The sequence below is a fragment of the Capra hircus genome, chromosome 3 (assembly GCF_001704415.2).
Source record: "Capra hircus breed San Clemente chromosome 3, ASM170441v1, whole genome shotgun sequence".
Classification (NCBI taxonomy): Eukaryota; Metazoa; Chordata; class Mammalia; order Artiodactyla; family Bovidae; genus Capra; species Capra hircus.
This window is the reverse complement of record NC_030810.1, coordinates 91,930,361-91,945,816: the sequence shown is the minus strand read 5'-3', so window position 1 is coordinate 91,945,816 and position 15,456 is coordinate 91,930,361. Positions and strand designations below refer to the sequence as shown.

General features: G+C 40.6%; 1 protein-coding gene across 2 annotated transcripts in view; it reads left to right on the top strand.

The window, feature by feature from the left end:
• Window positions 2,531-15,456, top strand: part of DENND2C (DENN domain containing 2C) — an 89,549-nt gene continuing 76,623 nt past the window's right edge. For both annotated transcript variants that reach the window (XM_018045947.1, XM_018045945.1), the window contains exon 1: window positions 2,531-2,638. The gene's annotated coding sequence lies outside the window, so the exon portion shown is untranslated. The remainder of the gene's footprint in view (window positions 2,639-15,456) is intronic.

The following is a 15,456-nucleotide window of genomic DNA, read 5'->3' as shown; positions in this document are numbered from 1 at the left end:
AAGGAAATGGCAACCCACTCCAGTGTTCTTGCCTGGAGAATCCCAGGGACGGGGAGCCTGGTGGTCTGCCGTCTATGGGGTCGCACAGAGTCGGACACGACTAAAGTGACTTAACGGCAGTAAGAGGGAGCAATGGAGACCTGGGTTTGTCTGACTCTAGAGTCTCCATGACTTTCAGGCAAAATAGTTATTAAGACAAGGCAAAAATACAAGCAAATGATTAGTTATAGGGAGAATGCAGGCTTTTGGTTTACAGAATGGAACTTGCTAAAGGCATTTAGACCACTGAAAAGTCCTTTTGACAGGATACAGCTGAAGAGTGACTTTCTTAGACAAAAACAGGAGTGGTGTAACCCAATATAGAAAATCTGTAATTATGATTTGTTATAATTAGGGAGAATTTATCTTACAAAAGGATTCTTAGTTTTAAGAATGTAATTCACAATTAAGTTATACTTAGCAGTAGTGGTACATTTTAAATGATTTCATTTACCAAAAGAAAAGTTACACCTGTAACTTTTTAGAATCATTCCTGTTACTCAAGGTCAAGTGGAATTCCAATTAACCAGACTATACTTCTATACACATACAGTTGTGTTGCCATCTAGTGGTTGGGCTGATAACTTCATTCACCTTATTCAATAAACAGTTACTGACCCAACACCTAAAATATCAGTCAGGTACATACCTAGACAGAAAAGGTATAAGGAATAAGATCTCATTCTTTTATAGACTACAACTAGTATCAAATTGTTCACAGCATGAAGTTACAGCATGAGTAGGTACAAATGTGAAAAGGAGCATTTTGTGAAATATCTTAGAAAATAAAGACAATTCAAAAGGAAAAAAAAAATTAAAAGCAAATTCCTACATGCTTCCACATTCTGTACAGGTGGTCGTAAGCATAGGTGTGATTCCAACAACATGTTTGTACTAGCCCTGGTGTAAGAAATCTCTCCCTGGTTTCTGAAGTTGAAGTTCTCTTTGCTGGGTATTTTTAGGTCCCTTAGACAACCTGATTTTTCTTTTACCTTGACCTCTTTGTTATCAAAATAATACAAACTGCCAAATTAAACTTTCTATTCTCAGATTTAAAAAGGCATGAACTACCATTATGTGTATCTCCATCTTACCCATGAGAGGGCAGTAGAATACATACACGTCATTTATTACATCCATAGAGAGGATGAAGATGAAGATTTGGTTGCACATTTAGTACTTGGAATTTGATCTACTCATTTTGGCTTATAATCTTCCTGAATGCGAAGTTTGGAATAAATCTGAATTTTGAAATAAATTTCAAAACCACACTATTTTAGCCCAACATTTTATCTTAATTGTTTGGGGAGTTTTCTAACTACACAAGGATTTTTTTGGTGGTGAGAGGAAGGGGTCCTATCGTTGTTCAAAATTTACTACAAACAATATCCACAATATTCACGTTTATTCCTCATTGAGAAGTGATTAAAAATGTCTTGACATTCCTTCCCTCCCCGACCCCACCATTATAGAAGATAATTCCTGTTTTATTCCCCATAGCTCATGGTTTCACAACGGTTTGGGATATGCAGCTTTTACTCCTTTGGCTAAGTTGGCCTGTGACAGTCATCTGTGATGTGTGACCAAACACCGCTCTTCCTGGTCTTCTATTTTGGTACCTTCATGTGAACAGATGTGGGAAGAGTTTGGTCACCAGATCCAAGAGGCTCCGGTGGGGTGGCGCGGGGTAGGGTGGAATCGGGCGGGCCCAGGCGGGGTGGGGTAGTTAGCAAGGGCCTGGGAAACAGGCTCAACTCATCCTTGACTAGCAGCCTTAGTGAAACTGGGCTGCTGCTCCAGTAGGCACCGCGCCATGCACATACCTGAGGAGGAGCGTGTTGCAGGCGCAGCGCTTAATCATGTCACAACAGGGCGTGGGAGCCGACCTCAGGCACTGGGAGTATCAAAGGCAACTCTGCTCTGGGATTTCAAGCCTCAAGTGTCGGGAGCGTTATATGCAGCAGTACATTTCAAGTCGGGGCTGTATTGCAACTGCCGGAGACATTTTTGCCCCCCTGAGCTCAGCCTGAGAAATGATGCTGCTCTTTCACTGGAGACACCAGGCCTTCTACACTCGTTGGCAGGAGACAGTTGTACGGTTTCCTTGAGTGAGGTGCCATTTGAATTTCTTCATTAGGCTTTGTCTCACGGGTAGCTGTGAAAAGTCAACATTATGTAAAGTTCTTGTCCATCGCTGTGGAGCCTGTTGGACGGCAGGCACGGTGACTAAGGAGCTTTGTCTAGAGGCCTCGGCCGGACGACAGCCGTGCCTGCCGCTTGCCTGCGGGAGCCTCATCCTCTTGGAGACCAGGCTCCTGGGCAAGGTTCTGGCCCCCACACTGGACTCGAGTGGGGGCGCTTCCCCCAGGAAGGTCCTCGGGCGGTGCCGGGGGCGGGTCCAAGGGCGGGTCCAAAGGTGAGGGGTGGGAACATGAGCCAATAAGAACAGGGCTTGGCCGGGCCGGGGCGGGGCCTGTGGCCGGGTCTGCGGGGGCGGGACAGAGCCCACCCCAAGTGGAACTCAGCCGACCTGGCGCCTCTGCTGAGAGGACTAAGCCCCGCAGCCCAGAGGCGGAGGCGGCCTCGAGGCCCAGCGCAGGTAAGAGCGGGGTGACCTGGGGCGGGTTGTGAGGCCGGGGCTTCGGCCCCTCGCAGCAGAGGTTGTCGCACGTTGGAAGCCGGGCCTTGGAGCGTCGGAGCCGTCCGGCCGCAGAGCGGGAGCGGGCTGGCGGCGGTGTCGGCACCTCCCCGGCCTGGAGGGACTCACGAACGTGCGGCCCCGCGCCCAGCGAACGCTGGATTTGGGAGCCCGCTGGTCGGCGGAGGCGGCTGTGATGGAGCCTGACTGAGGGTCTCTTCGCCGCTCACCTCGGGGCGCGGGGACCGTCGTCCGGGTGGCGCTTGGGAGCGCTCGGCATTCCTGGGGAAGAGGCAGGGAGGAAACGCCGGGCGTTCGTCAGTATTAAACCGCGGCAAGCTGAGACGGTGGGTTTTTCAGACATTTTTGCTTCTCTGTGTTTTGAGGCTTAACAGAATCTGACGAGCACAGTAAAGTCGTCAAGTAGGATTTTGATTTAAAAAGTCTGACAGTGGAACATCCGAGAGTTACTATTATAGTATGACAGAAGATGATCAGAATATGAGTCAGGGGCGGGAGTTTCGGCCAGACCCACGTACCAGATGTGATACCTCGGTTAAAGTCGACTTTTCTGGGCCTCGTTTCCTTAGCTGTAAAATCGGGATGCTTTTTCCAGGCGGTATTCTTAGGGTCAAATGAAATGAGTGAGAGTGTCCTATAAATGTTAGGTATTGTATATTCTGTTAAACAACTGTTAAGCGCCAGGCACATAGTAGGCTCTTTGTAAACCTTTACCCTAAAGCTAGCGGTTCACCTAAGGTGTTTTAGATGAAGTCCTACATCTCGGTTTACTGTGTAAATTGTTTAAGCTCATTTTTTACAAATCACCATTGTTGGAAGTGTGGTCCATTTTTCAGTGATTAATGAATTTTTCTAGAATGGCACACTACACTGTTCCTGAATCGTTTACCAAGAAGTTTGGTAGCAGTTAATCTGTGCCTTTGCTTTAGGTAAATATTTGTAGTTTAAGATACCTGGTAAAGTAAGCTAGGAGTATTGCTTCAAATAGAGACTTATATTAGCTTTTGTAAGATTTAAGTCGTCCAAACAAAATATATTAATATATAGCTGCATTTTTGGTACAGCTTTTATTATAGACATTTGAGTTCTTTTCTGTGGGTTTGTGAATGTGTGAGGAGTTTTGGGGGAAGACTGGAAAGGAAAAAAGGAATACCAGTTTGTAACCACTACACTTTGACTAGGGATAAATGTAGGCGTGTTCCGAAGTTGTTTCCCAGGCAGAAACCAGGAAATGTAGTAATTGTGTCCCTTGGCTTTTCATTAGTTTGTGTGTGTGTGTTGATAGATTTTATTAAATAAGGATGTAAAGGAAGAATATTAATTTTTCTGATGTGACAATAGGCAGTTTTCTAAAACTGGAAATTATATTTTATTTTGTTATTTAAATAACTTCTTAATTTTTGGGTGACTGTGCCCGGTCTTCCCTGCTGCACAGGCTTTTCTCTAGTTGCAAGTGTGGGCTACTCTCTAGTTGCAGTGCCTGGGCTTCTTTTGGGGGCTTCTCTTGTTGTGGAGGACCAGCTCTAGATCGCACGGGCTTCAATAGTTGTGGCGCATGGGCTCAACAGTTGCAGCTGCCAGACTCTAGAGCACAGGCTTAACAGCTGTGACACATGGGCTTTGTTGCTCCATGGCGTGTGGGATCCTCCTGGATCAAGGATCAAACCCATGCCTTCTGCATTGGCAGGAAGGTTCTTGACCACTGAGCCACCAGGGAAGCCCTGGAAATTTTATTTTAAATGATCTCTAGTAAGTCTTACATTATAGACAAGAATTTTAGATCACTGGGTACCAAAACCAAATTAAATGGAGAAGTAGAGGGAAAGTTTCTAGTGAATATAATTTTTGTTTTGCTTTAACAGTTTTACATGTTTCAACAGTTCAGTGCAAGATGGATGTTTTGAAACACCAATTTCAAGCATGTACTCCATATATAAAGCTTGCTGTGATTTCTAATTTGTTGATCTTGGCGGACTGAAATCTTATATGCACATTATTTATTAAACATTGATATATTCTAAGGCACAGTTTTAGCATTTATGTTCCTATATGGGCAGCTTCCCTGGTGGCTCAGTGGTAAAGAATATGCCTGCCAGTGCAGGAGACGTGGGTTCGATCCCTAGGTTCGATCCCTGGGTTGGAAAGATCCCCTGGAGAAGGAAATGGAAACCCAGTCCAGTATTCTTGCCTGGGAAATCCCGTTGACCCAGGGCCTGGTGGGCTACAGTCCATGGGGTTACAGAAGAGTCTGACAGGACTTAGGAACTAAACATCAACCTGAGTCACCAGAGAAGCCACCCATACATTAGTGTAAGTGCTAAAACTGTGCATTGGCATGTATTAGGTGCTCAGTAAATAATGTGAGTATAAGGCTTCAGTCTGCCAAGATCAACAGACAGTAAAGAATCTGTCTGAAATGCAGGAGACCTGGGTTCAATCCCTGAGTCGGGAAGTCAGTCTCTTCTCCCTTGAGAAGGGAATGGCTACCCACTCTAGTATTCTTGTCTGGATAATTCCATGAACAGAGGAGCCTGGCAGGCTACAATCCATGGGGTCACAAAGAGTTGGACCCAACTGAGAGACTAGCAATTCTTGTATGGGCAGGATTTAATTCCTTCCATCTAGGAGATTACATTTTACCCCATGCTGCTGCTGCTGCTGCTAAGTCGCTTCAGTCGTGTCCGACTCTGTACGACCCCGTAGATGGCAGCTCACCAGGCTCCCCCGTCCCTGGGATTCTCCAGGCAGGAACACTGGAGTGGGTTGCCGTTTCTTTCTCCAATGCACAAAAGCGAAAAGTGAAAGTGAGGTCGCTCACTCGTGTCCGACTCTTAGCTACCCCATGGACTGAAGCCCCCCACAGGCTAGCATAAGTACAGATAAAGTTTTTTTAACAACTGATGATAATGATAATATCAACCAGCATTTATTGGGATGTGCTTTGGGCTAGGCATTGTTCTAAATTCTTACATGCATTAGCTTATTGAATCCTTAGAACCACCTTGAGGGGTGTTATTACTATGATCTCCTCTTTGAGCAACATAGAAAGGTTGAATGACTTTCCCATATCAAACAGCCTAGGTGCCAGAGCTAGGTAGGATTCAGACCAGACACTTGGGCTCCAAAAATCATGATCTTAGCCCTTTCACTATACTGAGTTTAGAATTCTGGGCATGAGATACAAGGAGTACTTAAAAGAAAGTTCTGTGAAGAACTTCTTCAAAAAGAAGGAAAGAGAGAGAGAACCTGATATTGCAAGATATAGATGAAGGCATATCCAAGCTTCAACTTAATTATGCTTTATACATATATGAAAATTATTTTTCCTGGTGAATGACGTGAGATTCTTTTTGTTTTTGAGCTCTCAGTCACTCAATTACTGCAATTATGGCATTATCTTAATACTGTGAGAGGTGATTATTTTTCAATAAGAAGTTTAAAATGTCTTTTTGGAGAAGATAAGTTAAATGTTAGAGTCAAGAAAATGTTTCCCTGACTTCAAGATGCTTATAACCAGACATATAAATAAGTCCCTACAATTTCAGGGTGATAAGAGTTATAACAGAGATACATGCCATGCTGTGCTTAGTCGCTCAGTTGTGTCCCACTCTTTGCGACCCCATGGACTGTAGCCCACCAGGCTCCTCTGTCCATGGAATTCTCCAGGCAAGAATACTGGATTGGGTTGCCATACCCTCCTCCAGGGGCCCCAACCCAAGGATTCCCAAACCAAGGATCAAACCCAGGTCTCCTGCATTGCAGGCAGATTCTTTATTGTCTGAGCCACCAGGGAAGCCCAAGAATACTGGAGTGGGTAGCCTATCCCTTCTCCAGGGGATCTTTCTGACCCAGGAATTGAACCAGGATCTCCTGCATTGCAGATGGATTGTTTACCAGCTGAGCTAGCAGGGAAGCCCATAACAGAGATATAGTTAAGAATTTAATTGGACCATTGATGAGGGAAGATAATTCTATATATGGTAAGAGGAGGCTTAGTGAGATGATACCATATTTGAATTTGACTTTGAAGGATGAATAGGAGTTTACTGAGTTAGGGAAGGGAACAGAAGGTATGGATGCAAACCAGGAATATTAGGTGGAAGTATATGGTATGTTTCAGGAATGTGTTTTGGTCCACATTGTCACTAAACGTCAGAGTGTATAGAGATGAGGGGTTGGGCTAAAAAAGATGGTGCCTGGAAATAAACTGGAAAAACCAAAAAGGTTGCAGAGCTTGGTTGCCAGTCATATTAGGATTGCTGAAATTTCTAGGAATTAGGTTAAGTATAGGATTTCAGTACCTTTCGTTTGAAATAAAGATTTTTTCCCCTGTTTGACATAGTCTTTCACTATAGAATATGGTGTTAAAGGTGGTTTTAATACTTTGAAGTGTAGGATATGCTATAAAACAACATACAGATTAGGCATGTAAAAAGTTATGACTCAGAGAAAGAGAGTCTTCATTTGGTGAAGGGCCTGTGTATCATGTTGAGGACTTTGGACTTGATTCTAAAGACAATGGTGAGCCAGTGAGGGACTTGATGTAGTTAGGAAAGATAACATGGTGGTGGTATGATGTAGATGCTGGATTGGATGGAGACGCAAAAGGTAGAGAGATAAGTTAGAAAGCTGGTGCTATTGAAATAGCTCAGATAAGAGAGGATAAGAGCTGAGCAGGAAAATAGTAATAGGGATGAAAAGGAGAGGACAGATGATAAAAATGTAGAATTTACAAGTGAATTTACACGTAGAATTTACATTTACAAATGTAGAATTTTAAAAGTGATTGGCTTTGAAGGTCAACAGAAAAGTAAAAACTTAGTTTCTCAGCTTGGGAAACTGGATAGAAGAGCTTGATTTAATTTTTAATGGGAGGGGGACGTTAATTGTTTAAGATTTGAACATGATGAGTTTGAGGTGTCTGTGGAGCCTCAGATGGAGATGGCAAGAGAGGATCCAGAGCCCAGAGAGGAGGCTGAGATTGGGGATTCAGATTTAGGAGTTAGCCAGAGTGGGAACTGAAGCCTAAATGCAGATGAAATTGCTCCGGGGCAGGGGCTGCAGGGTAGGGACACAAAGAATTTTGCTTTGTATGAATGGAAGGGATTATTTATTCATTTATACTAATTTTCTTATTAATTATGACTGTAAAACAATTAAATGGGTTTTATTTGAAGATTAAATAGCTTTTACATCCAAATGAATCCTGTTCTTTTAAAATTTCACTTGACAGTCATTCATTTATTCCCAAAGTGTTTTGCCCAAACTATTATTGGAGTATCTCTTTGTAAAAAAAAAAGCAAATTCACAGCCAGTCAAGAAAGTAGATCCTCTTTACTATAGAATTATTTTTCATCCTCTGTGCTTTGTAATTCCGTGCTTATCTAGATGGGCCCCAGTTTCAGTTGGTTCCACTTCTGTTATTTCAACTTTTGGATGGTGCAAAATTGGTGCATATTCAATAGAAACTATACTTGGAATTTTTCCTGGGCTAGCAATATGCTGTGTGATACTCTCTATTAATGCTGGGCAGAGGCAGGGAGTCAGCTCTTGTCAGCCACACAATCAGAAGGACAACCAACTGATACACTTATAACCATTTAGTACCCATACAACAATTCTCTTTTTCACTTCCAGTTCAGTAGTCAATAAACGACATGAGATATTAACGTTTTATTTTATTTTATTTATTTATTTTTTAATTTTTTTTACCCCATAGATGGCAGCCCACCAGGCTCCCCCATCCCTGGGATTCTCCAGGCAAGAACACTGAAGTGGGCTGCCATTTCCTTTTCCAAACGTTTTATTTTAAAATGGGCTTTAATCAGATCTTCCTGAACTTACTGTGGGGTTATGTTCTGATAAACTCATGATAAGGTAGAAATATCATAAGTCGAAAATACATTTAGCACATCTAACCTACCAAACATTGTAGCTTAGCTTCAGTTCAGTTCAGTGTTAGTCGCTCAGTCGTGTCTGACTCTTTGCAATCCCGTGGACTGTAGCCTGTCAGGCCCCTCTGTCCATGGAATTCTCCAGGCAAGAATACTGAAGTGGGTTGCTATTCCCTTCTCCAGGGGATCTTCCCAACCCAGGTAGCCAGCCCGGGTCTCCCACATTGCAGCAGATTCTTTACTGTCTATCTTAAATATGCTCAGAACTCCTACTTTACCCCAAATTAGGCAAAATCATCTAACACAAGACCCATTTTATGATACATTTATTATTTCATGTAATTTATTGAATACTGTATATGAAAAACAGAATGACTATATATATGGAAAGGTTGTAAGTGTATTGGATTTTCAGCCTTATGATCCTGTGGATCCTAAGGGAGCTGCTGGGAGCTGCAGCTATGCCCAGCATGATGAGTATCACCCTGCAGTCACTGCCCCTGGAAGTTTGTACGCTATCAGAATCAAAAATATGTTTGAAAATATTTTTCTGTATTCAGTACTCCTTATTGAGCCAGTAAAATGGCAATCTTTTTCCTTAGTGAAAGTGAGGACGCTGAAAGCTGGGTGGAATAAAAGACCAAAATTGGAAGTGTCCTGCACTGGTTCCCAGAGGATTGGACAAGATGGAATCTTTTGTCTTTTTTCTCTTAAAGCTGCATGAATAATTTTTCTCTAAGGAAAAGGGAACATGAAATTTTTCTTCACTTCAGGGACATTAAACTGGATTATAAGATTGAAGAATTAAAAATAATGGTGAGATAAGAGAAAGTAGTTCAAAGGACTTACTTCTTCACATTTGGCATCTGAGATGTTTCTCTTGCACCTCGTGTTTTTGAGGAGGAAATTTATGATTTTTTTTTGCTTATAAATCTTAGATTCCCGGCTAGCAACCTGAAAGTATAATTTTAACATTCAGTTCAGGCAGTAGTGGTCCATTTATATCAGTTATATATTTTATTTGTGCTCTCCTGTATTTCTTTAAGTTAGATTTCTGATGTTCATGGTTTTCATAGCAGAGATAAATGTTTATAACAGAGGACATGGACAATTATTAGTTTTATTTCGAAGTGTAAATTCATAAAAGTGACATATTTGTGATTTGTTTTTTCCTTGTGTGGATGTTAATGTTAGAGGATAGTTTTGAGGAGGGTGAGATTTATTCTTGGTGCTACTTAAAAGAAGTGTGCTCTTTTTCTTTCTCTCTCTGTTTTTCTCCATTAGAGTGAAAAAAAAAAACAAAACAGTCCAGCTGTCTAGGATATTTTTGAGTTGGTTACTTAGCAATATGAAGCATAATTTTGTATTTAAATATTTATCTGTATTCTTTGATACTCTGATTAAATAAAAGTCTATTAAGGCTGATGATATTAGAGCCTGCTGGGAGGAAATGACACAGCCTGGTTTTCAACAATATTTACTGCAAATCATCTTTTCCCTGGTACCTACTTAAACTGTAAGGGGTACCATGGAACAAAGGAACAATATTATTTTAATTAGAGTGATGGTCAGTTTGGCGATTATCGTAATGCAATGGTTATTGCACAGTTAATTTATATTAATGTAATTAAAGGTCAAGCAGAATGTAGCAGGATTTTCTTTGCTGTTGGTAAAAATGGTGAGACTCTTAAGTTTTATTTATTAACTTTAAATGCGTTCTTCAAGTGTGATGTTTTTGAGTTCAGTGATAATTGTTGTTCAAAAAGAAATTAGACCAATTTGCCCTCTAAATGTACTGTCTAATTAATTAGGAGAAGAAAGAACACATAAAGTGAAAAAATACAGAGGCTTGCTGCATCTGGAAGTGCAAAAATGTTGAGGAAAGGATGATTCAAGAAAAAGTATAAGATATCTTACATGAAGATCTTCTCTTTCACGAAGATAATTTTAAAAATGGGTTTATCAAATGTGCAAAACCTCATGAAAATGACTCCATGTATTTGTGTTAATGTTGCAAATGAAAGTTATGATCTTTTACATTGAACAGATTTTTGGAAGCAGCATTCTGGACTTTTCAGTAACCTTTTCAAATATTTTCAAAGAAAGAAAAGTATGTAAAACTATGTCAATTTCCTTTTTATTTCAGTCTCATTGTTATTTTATTTAGTTGCATTATCAGTGGAATGAGAGAAAAAGTGCTACATATTTATTGAAAAAAGTTTTTGTTTAAAATGCATGGATGAAAAATAATGCATGGATGTTACACGTATGATGTTTGGTGTTTAGTTGGTGGAAAATCAAAAATTTCACCTTTTCATATTGACATCTCTGTTCTATCATTATGGGACATTTCAACAGTGCTTATAAGGTGGCTACAATCTGATACAGACTTTACAATCCAAATTGATGAGATCTCTATTATAAGTTTCTAATATAATATTATTTTAAAAATACTTTTAAGTAGTAGAATCTCAAAAACGACAGAATGATCTCTGTTCGTTTCCAAGGCAAACCATTCAATATTACAATAATCCAAATCTATGCCCCAACCAAACGCCAAAGAAGCTGAAGTTGAACGGTTCTGTGAAGACCTACAAGACCTTTTAGAACTAACGCCCAAAAAGACATTATACGGGCCTGGAATGCAAAAGTAGGAAGTCAAGAGATACCTGGAATAACAGGCAAATTTGGCCTTGGAATACAAAATGAAGCAGGGTGAAGGCTAACAGAGTTTTGCCAAGAGAACGCACTGGTCATAGCAAACACCCTCTTCCAACAACATAAGAGAAGACTCTACACATGGACATCACCAGATGGTCAATACTGAAATCAGATTGATTATATTCTTTGCAGCCAAAGATGGAGAAGCTCTATACAGTCAGCAAAAACAAGACCGGGAGCTGACTGTGGCTCAGATCATGGACTCCTTATTGGCAAATTCAGACTTAAATTGAAGAAAGTAGGGAAAACTACTAGACCATTCAGGTATGACCTAAATCAAATCCCTTATGATTTATACAGTGGAAGTGAAAAATAGATTCAAGGGATTAGATCCGATAGACAGAGTGCCTGAAGAACTATGGGCAGAGGTTTGTAACATTGTACAGGAGGCTATGATCAAAACCATGAACAAGAAAAAGAAATGCAAAAAGACAAAATGGTTGTTTGAGGAACCCTTACAAATAGCTGAGAAAAGAAGAGAAGCTAAAGGCAAGGAGAAAAGGAAAGATATAACCATTTGAATGCAGAGTTCCAAAGAATAGCAAGGAGAGATAAGAAAGCCTTCCTCAGTGATCAATGCAAAGAAATAGAGGAAAACAACAGAATGGGAAAGACTAGAGATCTCTTCAAGAAAGTTAGAGATACCAAGGGAACATTTCATGCAAAGATGGGCACAGTAAAGGACAGAAATGGTATGGACCTAACAGAAACAGAAGATATTAAGAATATGTGGCAAGAATACACATAACTATGCAAAAAAGATCTTCATGACCCAAATAACCATGATGGTGTGTTTACTCACCTAGAGCCAGACATCCTGGAAGGCGAAGTCAAATGGGCCTTAGGAAGCATCACTACCAATAAAGCTAGTGGAGGTGATGGAATTCCAGTGGAGCTATTTCAGATCCTGAAAGATGATGCTGTGAAAGTGCTACACTCAATATGCCAGCAAATTTGGAAAACTCAGCAGTGGCCACAGGACTGGAAAAGGTTAGTTTTCATTCCAATCCCAAAGAAAGGCAATGTCAAACAATGTTCAAACTACCGCACAATTGCACTCATCTCACATGCTAGTAAAGTAATGCTCAAAATTCTCCAAGCCAGGCTTCAGCAATACGTGAACCGTGAACTTCCAGATGTTCAAGCTGGTTTTGGAATAGGCAGAGGAACCAGAGATCAAAGTGCCAACATCTGTTGGATCATGGAAAAAGCAAGAGAGTTCCAGAAAAACATCTATTTCTGCTTTATTGACTATGCCAAAGCCTTTGACTGTGTGGATCACAACATCTGAAAGAGATGGAAATACCAGGCCACCTTACCTGCCTCCTGAGAAATCTGTATGCAGGTCAAGAAGCAACAGATAGAATAGAACATGGAACAGACTGGTTCCAAATAGGGAAAGGAGTACGTCAAGGCTGTATATTGTCACCCTGCTTATTTAACTTATATGCATAGTACATAATGTGAAATGCTGGGCTGGATGAAGTGCAAGCTGAAATGAAGATTGCCGGAAGAAATATCAATAACCTCAGATATGCAGATGACACCACCCTTATGGTAGAATCGAACTAAAGAGCCTCTTGAAAGTGAAAGAGGAGAGTGAAAAAGCTGACTTAAAACTCAACATTCAAAAAACTGAGATCATGGCATCCAGTCCCATCTCTTCATGTCAAATAGTTGAGCAAACAATTGAAACAGCGACAGACTTTATTTTCTTGGGCTCCAAAATCACTGCAGATGGTGACTTGCAGACATGAAATTAAAAGATGCTTGCTCTTTGGAAGAAAGCTATGACCAACCTAGACAGCATTTTAAAAGGCAGAGACATTTCTTTGCCAACAAAGGTCCATCTAGTCAATGCTGTGGTTTTTCCAGTAGTCATGTATGAATGTGAGAATTGAACTATAAAGAAAGCTGAGCACCAAAGAATTGATGCTTTTGAACTGTGGCGTTGGAGAAGACTTTTGAGAGTCCCTTGGACTGCAAAGAGGTCCAACCAGTCAGTCCTAAAGGAAATCAGTCCTGAATATTCATTGGAAGGACTGATGCTGAAGCTCAAGTTCGAATACTTTGGCCACCTGATGTGAAAACCTAACTCATTGGAAAAGACCCTGATGCCGGGAAAGATTGAAGACGGGAGAAGAAGGGGACAAAAGAAGATGAGATAGTTGGGTGGCATCCACCGACTTGATGGACATGAGTTTGAGCAAGCTCTGGCAGTTGGTGATGGACAGGAAAGCCTGATGTGCTGCAGTCCATGGGGTCGCAAAGAGTCAGACATGACTGAGCGACTGAACTGAAGTAAAGCAGTAGAATTGCAAATACGGTTAGAAAACATAGAGGAATTATTTTAAACATTGTTTGAAGCTACTGATAATAGTGCTTTCTCCCACCCCCAAAGATCCACACTTTATGTTTTATTATTTCCTCAAAGCACCTTCCCAACACTTAGGCAAAGGGAGGAAGGGAGAGACAGAGAGACAGAGACAGTGATGGACAGAGATGGACATAGAGACAGCAGTCAAAGCAGCACAACGGACCGTGCAGGCATCCTCCTACTTTCTTCTGAACGTCCAGGGCAGCTGTTCTGCTGGTCCTTGAAGTTTAGCAAAAGCAGTAGACTGATCATGAGTGAGCACACTGCTCAGCAGGTCATCACTGGACTCTTCTTTCTGTCTCATTTGTTCTAAGTACTTAAGAGTCCTCTCTGGAATCACTGTTTTATGTTTACAGAGCTTTGGTATTTGCGGAAAACTCTCCAAATCTCTTGGATATATTGAAAAACATTGCAAGTTATTCATTATTGTAAAGGACACTTGATGAGTAGCCAGGATTTTAAAATGTGTTATTCAGAGCTGATTGTACCCATTCACTGGGTGTACCCATTCACCCAAACAGCAGAGTTTGATAGCTGTTAAGAGATAAAGAGCTAAGCAGATTGTATGGATCTAGAATTTTTCTAGTTGAAAGACATTCTCATTTGGCAGATGTTTTCCAATATTTTTGGATAACAAAATTGCATATTTAGCTGATATGTTTGGCAACCTAGTGAACTAAATTGGGAGCTCTATATCTCAGGGTTCCAAAACATTGTTTTTGCAGGTAATACGCTTGCTGTTTTACTCTTTCAAACATGTTGCTACATCTGAAAGAGAGCATTATCTCTGAAAAAAGCTTGAACAAAATAAAATGTAGAGATATAAAATTTTCTCTTGTCTCCAGACTGTTAATTATTATTTTCCTGAGGGGAAGTTTAAAACATTGAAGAAAAACATTTGGCTGAAAGATCCATTTGCCCTGCATCAATAATTGAGTTCAATGTGTATTCCAAGGAGAAAATGAATTCTTACAACTTAGTTCTTAATTTACTCTGAAGTGGTTATGAATAATACTGCTGACCATCATTTTGTATTAAGACCAAATAATTTCCGTTACTAAATAGAATAAGTTCAGTACTATTTTTACCTTTCACAACAACTTATTGTTTCATCTAGGGTTTTCAACCCTGACCCAATTTCAAGCAAGCGTACAAGACTCTATTGTGAACCTGCTAAGTATGTAACATGGTCCTTGTGTTTTCCAGACTGGAATTAGTTTATGAACAGGAAAGGTCACTCACTGCATTACATAGACTCTTCTCTAATTTTAATGTTTATATTGTGTATTAATTTTGGAATTTTAAATGTATTTAAATAATGATCAAATAATATTTGATGTTAACTTTATGTTTTACTTTATCACATGTAGTAAGGTTAATTGTTTTGTGAAACCTGTTTCTGTTGTGTGTGTGCATGTTTTGTGACTCAAATGTATTTCTTATCATGGGTTTTGGTCAGAAGGGTTCAGGAAGCACTGACCTATAGTGCAAGAGAAAGAGGATTTGGTTTGATAAGGCCACAGGGCCCTTAGGGATTCTGTGTGTTTGTGTGTGTGTGTATTCTATAAAACCGTACTAACATATACTTTTGCTGTTACTACTCTTAAATGATCTGTCTTTGTTTTTCCATCCTTCCTGCAAACAATTACTACTGATCACTATATCACGTCCCCGACTAGTATTATGTATGCCTACTTTCCTTGGGTCTATTGCTTCTCTTAAACCCAGGTTCTCACCGCAAACATGGCTCTCTCTCACAGCCCTAG